The sequence below is a fragment of the Rhinolophus sinicus genome, linkage group LG02 (assembly GCF_036562045.2).
Source record: "Rhinolophus sinicus isolate RSC01 linkage group LG02, ASM3656204v1, whole genome shotgun sequence".
Lineage (NCBI taxonomy): Eukaryota > Metazoa > Chordata > Mammalia > Chiroptera > Rhinolophidae > Rhinolophus > Rhinolophus sinicus.
Window position 1 is genome coordinate 37,741,592 of NC_133752.1, and position 12,828 is coordinate 37,754,419.

General features: G+C 32.7%; 1 protein-coding gene across 1 annotated transcript in view; it reads left to right on the forward strand.

Moving 5' to 3' along the window:
- Positions 1 to 12,828, forward strand: part of STPG2 (sperm tail PG-rich repeat containing 2) — a 410,131-nt gene that overhangs the window by 222,040 nt on the left and 175,263 nt on the right. The window lies entirely within an intron of this gene.

Here is a 12,828-nt window from a genome sequence, read left to right on the forward strand (position 1 = left end):
AATTACCCGTATTTGTTTTTACTACCATATAATAATTCTATTGTATAAATTTCGGACAGATTATAGCCACCATGCTTCTAAGTTTTGTCTTATTTTGTTTTGAATTGGAGGATAGAGAAGTTGAAGAGAATATAAATGAATAAATTTCTTGCAGCTGTGACCAATTATAGCGCATACCATTCAATATTGACGTCATTCTTTGGTTCATACTTTATGGTTGCCCAAAGATACTGCATGCTGAAACTGACAAAGTTATTGTCTGACTAGATAATATGCATTGCTAAAGATGACTGATTATACAAACTGAGGAGGACAGTTTTATAATATCCAAAACCAAAGATGATATAAATGGCTTTTTAATGTGGCTTTTTAAATGGCTTTTTAAGTGTAATTTACTTTGAATTTTTTTAATAACAGTAGAAAAAAGTCTTTATTATAATTTTGTCCCTGCTTTCATTTGTGCTTTTTAATCAGCACCATGGCTAACATTTAAATTACAATTTCAGAATTAGTACATTGAAAATGACACTAGAAATTGGGGAACGAATATGGCTTTACTGAGTTAAAGTTTCCAAAAATATATTCCACAAACATTAGCTCTATGAGAAGATTGTGGGGGGAAAAAGAGGTGTTCATGTTGAAACATGTGTGGTGGGAAATGCACACATTGTATTAATCCTTTGTGATGTATGAATTAGAATATCACAGGTGCTGCCGTGACCTGCGATAAAGAAATCTGTTTTAATCTTGTTTGATCCAACTTTCCCCATATTTATTGGATCAGGGAACACTTTATGTGTGACATGAACTAACATTCTGTGAAACTTTTATTCTGTAGAAAAAAACGTGGGGAATATTGTTTCAATGCTTGGAAAAGCAAGAGTTTCAGGTTTTTGCAAGTCTGATAAAAGATGAAATAGGCATTGTCATCTTTGCTTGACTTTAGCTTCATCATTTGGCAAACGTACCACTTTTTCACTGAAACACCACACAATCCATGCTGGCAAATTAGTTATAGACAATCACACTCATATAAAAGACATTTTATGTAACTTTGTCAATGATTTGTTAAGGAAAATAAATATTTAAAAGGGTAAGTGTAAAGCTAATATGGGACCATGAGCTAGACATATCATTAATATAGAATATACTATACGAACACACAGTATACGCCTAATATGTTTATTTACATAATTTTGCCTTTTCAATATTTAACTATAGAAACCAATCTGTGGATAATTATGTATTTAATTTGCACCTATTCCTTCTGATTATTTTATGAATTTCAAACACATTTAAGCATATTTGAAGATATTTCAGCCAAAAGCATAAATTCCTTTCTTTTCAAAATTCTGTTTCTATCTCTGCAGGACATATACTTTTAGAAACAGAAGCCACAGAGATGTGTGTGTGTGTGTGTGTGTGTGTGTGTGTGTGTGTGTGTAATCATGTACCTGATAACAAACCAAACTGTATAAAAGAGCTCAAAGAAAAGCAATAGACTATTGCATCATTCTTCCACATTATCAGAGACAAACTTTTTAAGTTACTCATCGATGAACCAAATGGAATGCAATGGTGAATTTTCTGTTTGTGGTTCCAATGCCATTATCTTTTGGTTTTTCAAAGTAGTACATTATTGTCATAAAAATAACTTGGATTTTCTCTTTTACATTCCATTTGTAGCTTAAATTTTGCCACATTTTAATTAGTTTCATATTTAGGCCATAACTTATGATATCTGGAACTTTAACTTATCTTTTTCAAAAAATACACATAAGATTTGCCATCTTTACCATTTTTAAGTCTACAGACATCTAGAATTTATATCATAATTTCCTCAGCATTTTCTATTTTCTCTTTCTGGAAACTGGATTTAGTACCTACTAAGTGTGTTTTTTTTGTTCTTTATGTCTCCATATCTTATTATTAGGTTGGTGCAAAAGTAATAGCGACTTTTGCAATTATTTTCAACCTTTTAAACTGCAATTACTTTTGCACCAACTTAATATTATGTTATCTCTTGCTCTCTCTCTTTTGTCCTTTTGCTTTATATGCTGAAAGGTCTTTTTTTCTTTAGCTATTTTCTTGTTTCATTGAATTTTCTATACCCAAAATTATGAGCTCTTAGAATAAATTCTTGTTCTCTGATTGTTCTTTGTTTTATAAATGCAATATTATACTAAATGTATTTTAGTACATTATTTATTTAATTTTTTTAAGATCTATTTTTTTCCTGAACAATTTCTTATTCCTCTAAAGTTAATTTTTAAAATTTATTTTGGTCTTTGTCTTTCATGCTTCTAGCTCTTGTCATATGCCACATGATCTTTGGTGCCTGATCATATATTAAATAAAAAAGACTGTGTATCTATTTGGGTACTCTTTGAGCACACTGCTATAAGTGGTGTTATTCTCTTCTTCCCTCTTTTAAGAACAGTTCTGATTTGCAACTCTATCTTGTTTGGTGGAGGAAGGGATATGTTGAATAGTGGGCCTTTTTTTAGGATGAATAAGTAGAACAGCTGACTTCTTTCCCACTATAATACCTCATCCTCAGTTTCATGTGCTCTTTTCTGTTAGATACTAGCATGAAGGACAGTAGAGGGTGATGGGCAGAAGAACACTGCGTCTTAAACTGCTTAGTCATCTAGGAGCAAAAATAATTCAACAGAGGTAGAGACAAGAAGAGTTTTGCTGGCAGTGTGTTCTAAGGTGGTTTCATTTTTCGTACTATATTGTTTTAAAAAGTACTGTAATAAAGAGCGGTGGAAACAATATCTTAATTAAATGTACCTATTTGTGCTTAAGAAACAAAAACTTGGAAAACAGTACAAATAAGTTCCTTAATTTGAAAAAGATTATAAACCAAAAATTTGTACTGAATACTATTCCTAAAGGAAGGAAGACAAAGACACCCACTGTTACCACACCGTCTGAGCAAAGCAGGTAGTTCACACCAATACCTAAGGATACAATACCTCAGAACACAAGAAATGGAAGGATTGAAAGAAAAGTGATAAAACTACCTTTAATTTTAGATTATAGCGTCTTATAGCAAAACAGCTTTTAAAAATGTAGAAACAACTAGAACTAATAAGAAAATTCAGTGCACTTGTTAGATATAAGAATGATGTACATAGTACTAGTAGTGATCAAGTATGAAAAAGTAATAAAAGTAAGTACAACTCCCCAAAGAAATAAAGTTTCTAGGAATTAACTAAGAAGACAAAGGTTTCCATAAAGAGATTTTGTAAATTCTGATAATGGTCTGAGTAAATGAAGAGCTGATTCAAGGCTCTTGAATGGGATAACTTCATATAATAATAATATCAATTTTCCCTATTTTAATCTACAAATGTAATCTCACTTTAGATTCTAGTTAGATTTTTGAAGAAGTTGATAAACACACTAAAATTTATGTAAACATAAAAGTACATGAATAACTGAAAGAAAGAAAAGGGAAGAAATTCCCACACCATTTATTAAGACATATTGCAGAACTATATTAAAAACACTGTGGTTTTGGCACAACAATAAGATAAATGGATAATGAAACAAAGAAAACAGCTCAGAGACATTTCTGTGCATATATGAAGACAATTTATCATAAAGATGTCACTACAGATCAATGAGTAAGGGAAAACTTTAGTAGAACATACAGGGAAAACTAACATACTAACTAAAGAAAAATAAGGTTAGATCCTTAGAAAAACCACATACAATGATGGAATCCAAATGGATTAAAAACCTAAATGAAAAGGTAAAACTACAAAATGAATAGAAGAAAATATTGGAGAAACCATTATAACCTAAAAAGTGGAGAAAGACTTCTTAATAAAAATCTTCAGAAGAGCCTTAAGGCAAAAAGTTGTATGAGTTTGATTATATCAAAACTAAGGATTTCAGTTCAACATTGGGCACCCTAGGCAAAGTTAAGTAGATGACAGAAGGAAGAAGATAAAACTGTCAGATACTCAAATCTGGCCTAAACAAGGAGTTGATAAACTCAAGGGAAACAAAACAAGAAACCCAAAGAGAAAATGGTCAAAGCATATGAAATTATTTTATATTCTCTATTAATTATTGCTTGCTTTATTCTTTTCCACAGATATTCAACTTATCCCAGAAAGACTCATGTTCTTTCTTTTTAAAACTCATTTATTTTTAGGTTACTACTCTTAGAGTATAAAGATTCATGTTACTGTTTTTAAACCTCAAGGAATAACAATGATTGTAACTTTCCTAAAAAGTCTGTTAATTATGCGAAAACACATAGGACTCTAACTTCAGTGATAAAGTTTTCTAAAAAGACTCATTGGAGTTACAATTATCAAGTCATTTCTAAAGAAAGGATAAATGTATTTTACAAAACAAATTGGCTTGGGAAATAATGTAGTACCAGGTTTCATCTAAGTGTAGAACTCACTGTTTCCCCTCGAGGCTTAAACAAATATTACATGAGTGAGGGCTCTTGTAAAATGTTATGTTTTGAAATGGATTTCATTAATGGTTTCTAGTGATAATTTATTTCTCCCTTTATGCACAAGTCTCTTCTCATACTAATAATGGATAGCTTATTTGCATATAAATAGATTTCAGTATTTGCTGAAGAAGAGACCAAATATATTTCTTTTTTTTCCCTCCTGGACATTATTAAACAGAAAAAAAAAAAAAATAGAGGGGAGGGTGGTATTGCAATAATTAGCAATCAGGATTTATAATAATTTTCTTTAGTGTTTTTATTGGTATACTTCATGTCAAAGGTTTTGACCTCTATTAAAATCATTAAAAGAAAAATCTTGCACAGTTTTCTCAGTGATGCTTTTTGGTATATAGTTTGAACAAAACAAACACAACAAAGCAGCATGAATTGGTTATTGAAATGTTTACTATTACCCTCTGGGTATCTTCTCTTAATTAGTTTTTACTGTTAAGGTAGCATGTTCTGTTTTAGAGAAGGTAAATGTTACTTTTTTGACTATATTGCTTAATTATATAAATCCTTCATTTATGAGATATAACAAGTCACATGCTTATGATGGAGAGAGATTTTGTACTTTTCAGTTAAAAATATACAAACACTAATCTTTCAGTTATCATATGGTTAAAAGCACCAAATCTCAAAAAAATAATTAATTGTAGAACATAATAGACTTCCTAAACACGTCTTATATTAAGAAGACCTTTTGAGCCTATTTTCATTACAACTAAAAATGGTCATTATTAGAGAAAGAACAGTGTTTTTAAAGACATTTCATATTTGCTTTTTGACTTTCAGTGTATGAAATAGGATATGTACCTGTATTATTGTTCTTTAAGTGAATCGGAGGCATCATAGTATGGTACACTGTGTTTTTCAGTAATTCCTTCAGGAAATTAAGAAAACAGCTGCTTTCTGGTAGGTATGTTGTCGATTAATAAATGTGTCTTTTTGACCAGCAGAGGTCACTCAGTACAAAATGAATAATGACTTCAGCTTTCAAAAAAGACAGCAAACATGTCTATTCTATTTCAGCAATTCTATTTTACTTAATTTCTGTTACTTGCATAAATACTGTTTTCATCTGTTTTTATACATGCTTGCCTAGGTAAGTGAGACAGTTCCTCAGGGTCCAAAGATCTTTCCAAACATGGAGACAAAAATATCCTGAAAGAAGTGGTAATGTATTTAAATGTATGTATTTTTCAGATCTTGTCTACTAGTTAAAAAAAGCGAGAAAGTTGTCCTTCAGAGAACATGACACATTGCATTCAGCCACAGAGAGGCAGCCTTCACCAAAAGATGGGACTTAGGGCTATTTGGTTTCTAGGAAAATAACATTTAACCCTAGATATTGTTTATAACAGGTTTAGAAGTAGCAGTTGTGTGGCAGCTTTGACAACTAGCAGTGTGAAAATATGGAGATCTGAAGACAATTTGATATTTAGGATTGTGACATTTTTGTTTACCTTAAATGTATATGTACTTATAAGTTTAAAAGTATAGGTGTAAAACCAAAATTATATTCACTTTTGGTATTCTAATGAATTAATAATCCAGGCACAAAATCTCCCTGAATTTATCAGATAGACCTCAATTTATTCCATCTCCAAGACCAAACTGACCTGTCCGGGGAATGTCACATTCAGGTAAAGGTGTGACATTCTCATTTAATTAACATGATATTTGTTTGGCCAATTTGATGTTTTTGGAAGATGCTAAAGAAGATTAAGAAGGCAGTGTGTAAGTGTAAGGAGAGTTGTTAAATCCATAGCGCCAGTACCGGTCAGCTATTAACTCAGTTTCCTGGAAAATTTAAATGATTTTATTTTCCCTTCTTTTCTCTCAGGATGTTACAAGGATTAAAAGTGGTTGAATAATTTGGTCCTTATTCATTGTGTGACTTTGTGTGCTGTTTTATCCCCCTTACATAAAAGAGGAAACTAAACTTAATAAGGTTTAGGGAATTTATGAAGTGTAAATGGCTAGAAGTCTTGAATTTGGATTTAGATTTACAGTTTATTGTGGAAACAGACTAAAATGAAATAGAGATGATAATATAGTTCAAAGAATTGCAGTCTCCATGATCATGAAATAAGTTTTGCACATTTCGCCCTAAATTGAAATAGTGTGACGTGTCTATGACAGAATTCATATTGTTTTTAAAGGATATCACTGAAAAGTAAATCTCTTTTCTATGTTAATAATGCCAGTCTGCACTAATCTCTTTTCTCTCAAACAGCAATTGAGTGGACTCCTTAATTGACTCATCCTTCCTTGGCTTGGCTCAGTTCAGCTCACCAAGCATTAATTGAGGCTTTACCATAGGCAGGCACAGAGACAAAACATTCAGATATTGTCTAGAGGATAGTCTCATCCATAATTCAAGAAGGTTTATTCTCTGGATTACTAGGTTTTGAGATTATTTAAGGAAGAAATGATTTAATGTTAAAACATAGTATTTGAGAATAGCTACATACTAAATTGTTGTATTTTAGAAGCCTAAAGCAATGCATTTGTTAAAGTTATGTCTTCTTGGTTCCACTTTCAGAGAATATGATTTTTTATTTTGGCATGAATCCAAGAAATATGTGTTCTAATACTAATCTGGGTGGTTCTGATGCCTGTGAACTACATGTTGAGAAAGACTAGTTTAAAATACATGGTACTGAATATGATCCTCTTTGTTTTTCAGTCTTGATATTTCTGGGGACAGAGTCCCAGAGAGCAGTTTCCAGGCTCTCAGCCTCACATGGAAGGGTGCTGGCTTGGTTATTAGATGGCCATCAGCTGTAATCAGCTGGCCGTCCGTTGTGGCTGGGTGGCCATTAGCTGTTACCGTTTAGTCATTCGCCACTGATATAACTGCCGTGGCTACGCTAGGGGGTTGTTGGTTGGTTGGGAGAGAAGCAGACAGCGGATTGCGAATCGTGCTGCTCCTACTTTCTCTGTCTCACCCAGCCGCCAGTGAGACTGGGGTGCAGGAAGACCCCTCATTGGGGTACTGGCAGATGTTTGTTTGTGTCTCAACCAGCATCCATCGAGAATATAGTGGTATGACTCCCCTCTCTATGGCTTCGTTGTTGTTCCTTTTTGGCCTCACCATATCCTGCGTTCTTGTGTGGGGAGCGGGAGCTGAGTCCCTGCATTACAATATTTCAAACCATAGAACAAGTTCAGCCAAAGACCAGTGGAGAAACATGTCCAAAGCCATGGAAGGGCTGTAAATAGGCCTTGTGGGTCATGGGTATAAGTCAAGTGAGGAAACCCTTAACTTTTTGGAAATAAACATTATTAATATAAACAAATCACACTATTACTAGTCTTGGTTAAAATTAGCTAGTGGTAGTTGAGAATGCTTGCAAGGGAAGATCCTGCTGAATTCTCATAGTAGCCTGCTATTATTCCATGAAGATATGGAAACAAGGTTAGAGAATATTTACATTATACAATCACAGGAACAGAGTGAATAGATAACACTGTTAAGGTAAAGAGATAAATCTTATTTAGTTTTAAATCTTTGTATAGATTTAAGTTTACTGAAAATACAAGAAGCTTTCTGAGATAATCAACGGTTAACCTAATAGTTTTGTTCAATCTCTGATGAATGTCAACAAAACATTTGTGCATCAAAGTACAGAACCTCATTGTATCAGTCATTTAATCTATAAAACGTTTAAGTTGCAGAATTTATTCATTTAACTCATAAATGAAAGTATTAACCTTTGTTTAATTGACTTGTCACTATGTAAATCATGTAGGCTCTTCTTTTAGAAAACTCAAAATTCGGTGAGTCTAACATTGTAGCTGAACTATTCAAGGAGAGATTCAAATATAAACACTCTTAGGAGCCTAACCATTTTGAGCAAGTTATGAAAATGTCAAAAAGTCACAAATGGTAAAAGAAAAATCAGCCATTTAAAAAAGTTTTATTTAAATAATAGCTCCTTTACTATAGCTTTCTTAAAGAATTTAGTTTGATTAATATTAATCAAATATTTTAATTATTTTAAAAATATAGTTTGTATTTATATTTAAAGAACTCTACATAATTTGATCTATGTCAGGATGTGTTTTCCAAAGACATCAAGCATTATCTTGATTTTTACATATAATAGTTACAGAGGTAGGTGCCAGTCTTAAGAGGGAATATCTTACAAATTCAGCCCTAATTGAGTGTTGAAATAATGGTGGTGATCTAATATGTCAGGCCAATTGTGAGGTATCTTATTTACCTTGAAGTCAATTTATATTTTATTGATTATTTGATAACTTTGTTCATTCATCAATAAAAATCACTCATGTGTTACATATTTACATACTATCTACTCAAAATGGTATTAGATGAAAGGTGATCATTTTTCCTTTCAGTTGGTTCCTATAATTCATACAAAAAGTGTGTTATACCTACATTTACAAGACTGGTAAAAATCATTCAAATTTGTACAGTGTAGTTATTTTATCAGTGAGAGTGAAAGTATATTTTATAGGAGCAGGTCAAAGACTTTATTTGAAAGGGCTGTTGATGCACATTTTGATAAATATGTACATAGAGATACACAGATAAACAGACATTGTTGTTTGAAGATATATTTCAGCCAAACCAAATCCATGTGATTTTGTATTTGTATGTCATAAGAGTGACAGCACTACAGCTAAATCAATGCTCGGAACACAAGTTTTAACGGTGGATGATTTAGGTAGGCTCCAATAGATGAAGTTCTCTGTTTAGGTTGGAGTGCATTATAATAGTCCATTGCTTAGGGACTATGTTGGTAATAATTCCTAGACATTCCATAGAGACTTTGAGATATCATCCTTAAATATTTAAGCTTTTCTTAAAATGTATAACATCCATTTTGTTTTTTGGACAGAGAAGTTAGCAGGATGGTAAAACATACATGGAAATTTCGGTTAAAAGTTTATGTATTATTGGGATTCTTTTTCTCATCACATATACACTCAATTTAATAGACTGTGCAGTTCTGTGGTCATAATCTGAAGTGCCATTTAATCAAATCGAGTGTTAGAAGCAGGAGAAAAGCATTAAACCTGAATGTAGCCTTGACATTGATGATAATACTTCTTTGTGTACTAATCTTTTGTCTTTGCTGTTATTTTATTTATAGCGCTGAAGGATAAAATCAGTGTGAAAAAACGTGTTCCATAAATATCTAAACTCTCTAAATGACATTTTAAAGCCATGCAGTCCATTTCAATGAACAATTTCATAGATCCTTTTTAATTTCTAAAGATATGCTCACATATGGATATTTACTTTTCAGTAGTTTTCTGTCACCTTCACATGAAAAAAGGACTGAATATTCATAAGCAAAATTGACTACGTGATTTATAAATTTCAGCTCATTATGAAGACAGACATTTCTTAATCTGAGGCTTTGCAGCTTTATTTATACAAGTAGTTATTTCTGAGTCCACTGTAATGTACCAAAATGAATTTTATTTTAAATTACTCATTGTTCCTGTTCTCTCCCATTTTTGCCCTGTAGCATTGGTTGACATTTCATAGAAAGTGAGTTGGCATAGGGCTGGAAAATATGTAATTATAAGAATCACCTGCTCTTGAATTTCCCATTATATAGTAGTCATGATTCAAGGTGTGTGATTTGGAATGAGAAGTTTTCTTCTTCCATGACCTGTGATTAAAATGTGGCCTTTTGGTAAATAAATAGAAGATAGTTTCTGCATAATCCAGCTGTGAATCAGAGCTGGTGAAGCAATGTAAATCTTTGACCTGTATCATATAAGCAGTAGCATATGTAATTGGAAATATATTTTAAGCTGAAGAGCATTAAACCTTTTTTAAACGCTCTGTATCTTACAGCAGCCTAAGTGCTAAAATGCAGCAAGATGCATATTTTGCTTCACTTGATGCTCCTCAAAGGAATTCCAATAAAAGGAAATGCACTACAACTACATTTGAATATTTTCTTTTTTCTAATGAGTTATAACCACGAATGTAAATATTTATCAGTTGCTGTAGCGTGATGGTAAAGGCAGGGTATAGAGTATATTTCTTCATAATTGAAAATGAAACTTACCGTTACAATAGTATTTAGATAATAGTCTTACCTGTTGCATTAACCTTTATAAATCTTTATGGTTAAAGTTGCAATTTTCATTTAGTTGACTGTGGAATTATGCACCGAATTCCTGATTATAGTTTGTGTTTACTGGATACTGAAGTAACTGGTACATTTGTTTCCCCATGCCTCGTTTAGCTTATGTATTTAAGTTTATTTGTAAAGATATTATGTATGCATATGTACATTATTTTTTTGCACTGTAAATATAGACTATATTATTCCAAAGTCATAAATGCTATTGTTTTATAGTAAGATGGCAGTTGCTATAACTCTTTACTTGTCACTTAGTAGATCAAAGCACATTAGCTTTTGTTTTAATCAGTTCGGGCTGCTATAACAAAAATACCAGACTGGGTGGCTTTAAACAATAGAAATTTGTTTCTCACAGTTTTGGAGTCTGGGAAGTTCATGATCAAGGTGCCCGAGATACTGACCTTTTTGATTCCTAATGAGGGCCCTCTTCCTGGTTTGCAGGTAGATATCTTTCTGTATCCTCACACAGCAGAGAGACAAGAGGGAGGGAGGGAGGGAGAGAGAGAGAGAGAGAGAGAGAGAGAGACTCACTCCACCCTTGTGATCTAATTACCTCTAAAGGGACCATCTTCAAATACCATCACATTGGAGATAAGGGTTTGAACATATAAATTTTAGAGGGACACAAACATTCGGTCCATAGCAGCTTCTCATAAGTACTTTACCACCTTGGTTATCTAGCCTGTTTAATTGAATTGGTATTGGAATAATTAAACTAGAGCCACATGTCAGTTTTTACTTTAAATTTTGAAATGTCCTGTGTTAATGAAGCTACAGCATTAAAAATGTGTTATATGAATTTATCTATTATAAAGTATTTTAGATTTTAAAACATCAGTATTCTTCAAAGTAGATGATTTTGGATTATGTGTTCACTAAGGAGACAGAGGCATTGATCTTATATTTGATTAATACCTTTATATTTACTATTTCACTGTTCATGTTCATTGTCAGTATTCTATGCTCAAAGTTGTGTTTCCTCTCCCTACACAGTCTCTTTAATTCCCTCTAATGTAGTTTCATCCAACACCACTCTTCTAAAGTTACATTCTATGTGTTCTACAGTGACCTCACTGCAAGTCCTCTCTTGAAATACTTGATATATGAGGTGTGATCGAAAAATAGGGTGAATGTTTAAATAAAAAAAATTATTACATTAAAGACATATTGCCAATACTCCCCCTCACTTTGCACACACTTATCCCATCATTCTTGCCACTTTCTGAAGCAGTTCTGGAAGTCATCTTTCATGAGTGTCTTTACTTCATCCTCCATTATGACAACGCTTCATGTCACATATCGCTTCTGGTGCAGCAATTTCTGTCAAATAAAAACATTACAGTGTTTCTCATCCACCTTATTCACCAGATCTGGCACCGTGCAACTTCTGGATCTTCCCCAAAGTGAAAATGACCATAAAAGGTACACTTTTTGAATAAATTCAGGACATCGAGGCAGCCATGATAACGGAACCAAAGACACTCACAAAAGAGGACTTCCAGAAATGCATCAGAAAGTGGCAAGAATAAGTGATAAGTGTGATAGGATAAGTGTGTTCGAAGCGAGGGGCAGTATTTTCTAGGGGATTAATGGCACTGTGTCTTTTACTGTAATATTTTTTTTTAAATTTAAACATTCATCATATTTGTTGATCACACCTCATATTAGACCTCTAACACTCTTGAAATACAAAGCTTGGCATGTGATAGCACTAAGTATTGCTAAACTTATAAATGGAGGGAAAAAAAACCTCTTCCTATTTTCTCTCTATTGTGTTGTACTTACCAGATTCTATGCACTAGATTCTTTCCCTTTTTGACTCTTTTCCTTCCTCTCTATATTCAGCCCCCCAAGTTTCAGTCCTCAGTTTTCTCTCTCTGCACTTTCACTTAGAGAAACCTCAACTATTGTCTCTACGTGAATAACTCCATTCTTTTTCTCCAGACCAGCTTTCTCATGAGCTTTAGGTACGTATGTACAGTTGTCCTCTGAATGTTTCCATTTGGATATCCTGCCATCTTTTTAAATATAACCAGTTCAAACACATGTTGTTACTCTCTAATGGTATCTTACTTCTGTGTTTCCGAATTTCTGTCACCGTATTACCTTTTTCATAGCCACTATTTATTTTTATCTTCTTCCAATCACTATATATACTGTTTGTTGAGTAGCTTGGAAAATATTCTGAATTGTTTTTTCCTTTCC